This window comes from Tasmannia lanceolata, unplaced genomic scaffold, assembly GCF_043159265.1.
Source record: "Tasmannia lanceolata isolate RefF3 unplaced genomic scaffold, GAP_Taslan_0.1 ptg000018l, whole genome shotgun sequence".
Classification (NCBI taxonomy): Eukaryota; Viridiplantae; Streptophyta; class Magnoliopsida; order Canellales; family Winteraceae; genus Tasmannia; species Tasmannia lanceolata.
Window position 1 is genome coordinate 19,327,246 of NW_027518695.1, and position 5,415 is coordinate 19,332,660.

Genomic DNA, 5,415 nt, shown 5'->3' on the forward strand with positions numbered 1-5,415 from the left:
CACCAAGAGGTTAGCTCTTCAAGAGCCTCAAGATGAGGTGAAGGAAAGCAATGGATCGGAGTCGGACGTCAACCCTTTCGCTCGGCCACACTAACGCCAAGGAGAGAGTGACGGTTCTTCTTCGAGACATCCTCCTTTATGTCAACGCTTCACCAACTTTAAGATGGAGGTTTCCGAGTTTGAAGGAAAGATACGATCGGATATCTTTATTGAATGCCCTACTTCCGTTGTATTGAATGTTCTAGATGAACAACCACATTTTGATGACTACAATGATGAGGAGAGTGATGAGATCATTTGGAACGATCGTGGCGAGGCATTAGTTATTCGGCATGCTATGAATACGGCCAAAGTAGAAGAAAATACTCATGAGTTGTAGCATAATGTTTTGCATGAAGGATATATGTCAAATGAAGAGTTGTGCAATCTTATCATTTATAAGGGGCGTTGTGAGAATGTGGTGGCACAAGAGATAGTCGGCAATGCCAATCTTAAGACCAAGATGAAGCCTATGAATTTTGAACTCGCATGGTTCAAGAAAGTGAAGGAGAGTAACTTTCTTCTTTACGAGAACAAATTTGATCAAGAGACCAAGGGCAATGGCATATCTTATGCTCTACTTGATGTTGAAGCTAATGAGGAGCACAAGGAACTTCATCGACAATTTAATGAATTCATCACCAAAGGAATTGGATAGGACACCCTATTAGGTGAACCGATGGATATTGAAGAGATGGGTAAATGGAAAAGAATTACATTAATTTTTTCATCCAATTACATTGATCCATTTTTATTAGATCCGACATCGAAGCTTATAGCATTTTTCATGAATTCAAGCATATTCAAGATGGAGACATATTCTATTTTCGTCTTTGGAATTATGTAGTAGGATTTGTTCATCAAGAGTTTAAGATTCTTCGACACATCAAAACTCGAGGACGAGTCTTCTTGAACAAGGGAAGTTTTGCGAACTTCAAGATCGTGTGGATGGTTCGTTTCGAGTTCAATCACCCGAAGATTATGGCGTTTCAGCTACTCTCAATATTTTTGATCTTATTCCATATCATGAAAGTGGCCCGGTCAACTCAGGGACGAGTTGACCTTCAACCAGGGGAGAATGATACAGTGGCATATCCAAGTGGCACCGTAGGATAATGCCATTTGTCATCCATGTGGCACATTCATGTGGTTTGACTTGGTCTTGGGTTTTGCATGGGAATTTAGATAAGCAATTACTATGTCTAGTTTTTAGTATGTGTTAGTTAAGTCTTTCTTCAATGATTTATAGGGACTTTGTTAAGACTTATTGGGTTTGTACTTTGACTACTTAGGAAATGGTATTGTCATGAAAATTGTCCTAGAAGTTATTATAGGGTATTGAGAATAGGTAGAGAAGTTATTGGTAACTCATTTTCCATGTATCTCATTTACTTCTTGTATCTCCAAATATATCAATGAGAATGAGCAAAGAGGGGATGATACTTTTTGGTTAAAAAAAGAAAGCTTTTCTAAGCATTTAGCAAGAGTTCTACTTCTTGTGTTTTTTCCACAACCCTAAGGATTGCGATCGTCTATCCGAACGGTATCACCCTCTCTCTCTCTCTCTTACTTGTGCTTGCATTTTCATATCTTGTCTTGTAAGAGTAATTAGCTTTGGTGTTCAACTTCCATATCTTTCACATTGCTAATCACTTGATTAAGTTTCCTAATCAACAAAGGTTTTGGAGCTTGTATTAATTTGTGACATTTGTTTAAGGTCATCTAATTAGACTTAATTAGGGGAAGATTAAAACTAGGATGATTTTGGAAAAAAGTTTTAAAGGCAAAAGTTTTCTAAACAGCCTATTCACCCCCTCTAGGTTGCCAAACCGGGTACACATCAGATTTCAATCGGCATCAATGGCTTTGTATTCATGAAGGCGGATCGGATGTTCTTCTGGTATGAGCTCGTTTTCAATCAATTCCTCATCAGCATCTTCATCAATTCCCTGTTCTTCCCTGAGTGAATCCTCAAGGAAGGGTTCTTCTGGCATTTGAAGATCTTCAACAACGGCTGGAGCTTCCACTTTAATTGTCTCGTGTTGAATCTTGAGTTTCAACAACTCTGTCGGATTTTGTGGTTTGATGCTTTGATCAGTCTCTGGCGCTCGTCATGGTGGAACAAGAGACTCTGTCTGGTGACCTTTCTCTTTACGTAGCTGTTTAGCCTGGAGCATTTGGAAAGCTTTTGGGGTAAAAGCTTTTAAAAATTTATCACAAATTTTTTTTCCAATGCACTTTGAGAAAAAGTTCTCGAGAGTGTTTCATACATTCCCACCAAGTTTTGGCCCGACCTCTGACAGTGTCGTCGATGCACTCAATTGTATCTTCATGAATCAGATCTTCTTCTTCAATATAGTCATCAATGGCGTTGATCCAATCAAGGCACTCAGTTTCATCTTCGCCATAGAATAAGGGTATGTGGGATCCGAAGCTCTGATAATATTGAACTTCTCTTAGCATATTTTCTTGTCCAGGATTACAAGAGAGATAGAATCTCTTGTTCCCTTGCTCTGATACCAAATAACGCAGGATGCATAGCTGAGATATTGGCACAGCAGTAGGTGGTTGTAGCTCTTCTCTCAACAACCAACAGGTGGCTTGTTGTTCTAAGGTGGGACGACGGCAACTACTTCCGAGGACAATTCCGAGGGGCCAAAATAAATTTTATTCATAAAAGCTTGTCAAACGTTTACAATGGATGGCATTTTATAGATTTTCTATAGCCAAAATAAAGAAGAATCCTAAATAAACTCTAACTTCTATTCTAATCCAACTATAATTAAGAAATAAAACAAATCCCAAGAATATCTCCTCTACTTCGACTTTGAACAAGGAAAGCCAAATTTTAAAATCCTAAAGTTTCTCTACTACTTCCCAATTTTACTCAAAGAAAATCTTGCGAAAAGTAAAACTCCTAATTTTTCTCTAAACTAAATCTATAAAAGATTACAAAATTCCTCCATTCTACGTTCCCTAAAATTCTCAAAAAAATCCTAATAAAAGTAAAACTCTTTAATTTCTTAAGGTGTAGTAATCAACGTGAGCCGTTGATCTAGATGTCGTCCAAAATCACCCAATCTGAAGGCCTCGAGCGATCTAATTAAAGGTCGACGATCTTTACCGTTGATCTTCGTCATCGTCCGAGATGCACCTGCATCATCATGTCAGGGGATGCTCAAAGAAGACGCAACATTAACCCACCAATGATTTTTAACCACCTGTCCAATTTTTGCTTATGGTATGATGATTAGATGTTACTCATTAAAATTAAATCACGTGCTAAAAAGTCTTGGTCGGCTTAAAGAATGCGTTTTGGTGGGAGGATATCAATTTCTCATGGAAAACACTTCTAAAACGTAATTTATTGATAGGGGATCTATGAATATTTCTATTGTGGAAGGTGATTCTTTTAATGTTATCTGATGGCTTCGGGGATCTGCGTTGCCTCCCTAGGGATTTTGGTCTATCTTTGATGAGATCAATGATATTGTTTGTGGTTCTTCTATTGTCTTCGATCATGTTTGCAGATCTGCAAATGGCGAGGCTGATGCTTTCGCTCGGGAGGGTGTTGTTAAGAATGTATTGGAATTTTTTGATTTCATACCTCCTTGAGGCTCTTATACCTTTCTTTTCTTTGTTGTTTTCTCCTGGATGACTCCTTGGTCTTCCCTTTTTAATTTATCTTTTCCTGTTTGCCTCTTCAAAAAAAAAAAAAAACACTTCTAAAACGTATCCCGTGCAGAGAATAAAGGGGTAAATGAGAACGATGGATTTAGTGAGGGAAATTTTATCAGCACAACCATATTTTGATATTTGCACAATCCCAGCTGTCATTTCTTCTTTGACTTGGTGGAACTTTTTGGGAAAGGTAATAACCATTTGAAAGCCCTTTAAATAGCTCAAGGAAAAAACTTTGAAAACGGGATTCCCGGTTGAAAATGGAAAGGGTATGGACATGACTGTTGATTTGACCTTTGAAAAGTTATATTTATTGCTTTTATAGGGCTTTGAACTCCCTTCTTTGGACTTTTAGTACGGAATGTGTGTGATAGTTTCAAGAAATTACGGATTTCGCTACTTTTGAAAACAAGCATCAAAGACGGGTGATTCTTCAAAATCGAGTGGAAAAAAGACCCTTATACCCTTCTGACATCAACAGAAATCTCCAAATCGCTTTTTTATTACTGCCCATTAAATTGGCACGCTTCACAAGGCATCTTTTGGTTTGTCTATATGTGTATTTCAACTGACAGAACCTTAGGTTCGTTTCTATCTTGGTCGTCGGAAATAACGAGAGATAGATGGATGCTTGACACGTGTTGAAAAACCTTTTGGAACGCTGGCGCCTCTATACATAGCCGATTTGATTTGGATTTGAAATCTTTCTTTGAACCCAGAGTCCCTTGGTTTCGTTTAAATCTTGGTTGTCGTTAATAAGACGGTCGGATCCAAGACATGTGGACATCAATATGGAACGGTGGCGTCTTCTAATAATACCGCCTCTCTGTATGAGATTCTGCCGGCGTACCCATTATTTCCGCCAGCGTACACTCTATTTCCGCTTACACCCTATTTCTACCGGCGTACCCGTTGATATTCCGGCGGCATTCTCTAGAATCGGCGGGGTACTCTAGAATCCAGGGTGTATTCGATATTTCGGCGGCGTACTCGGTACGTTCGGAACACATGTTTGAACTCAGAAAATCCGGCAGCGTACTCGATACGTTTGGAACACATGTTTGAACTCAGAAAATCCGGCAGCGTACTCGATATTCCGGCTGCGTACTATAAAATTCGGCGGCGTACTTGATATCTTTGGACGATGGGTGTTTCTTAAATCCGGCGGCGCACTCAAGAATCCGGCGGCATTCTAAGCCAATAGAGACATGAGAAATAATAAAATGTTCAATAATGTCACCGTTGTAAGCCAAAAGAGACGTACGCGATTTGACGTGAAAAGTTGGCAACTTTAACGCTTTTTTATGATATTTTCACTCCCCTGCATTGACGTTCTCATCCTTTAAAATTTTTAAATATAATGATTGACATTCTCATCCATCAGGAAGGGCAACATACGAGGAGTCTGATCATGTCAGAAGAGTATTAGGGCCTTTTTCCCACCCAATTTTGAAGAATCACCCGTTTTTATGCTTGTTTTCAAAAGTGCACGAAATCCCTAAATTCTCAAAACTATCACACACTTTCCGTACTTTTCTCCTGTTTTTCCCAAAAACAGTCATTTTTTCCTATGTATTTTTGGGGATACAAGCTCCTTTTCTTTGTTGCGCACATGTCACAATGGAGGACCCGTACTTATTTTCAGCATGGGATCTGATGGGGTGTAAAGCTCCAGCCTCTCACAGGCCGCCACCT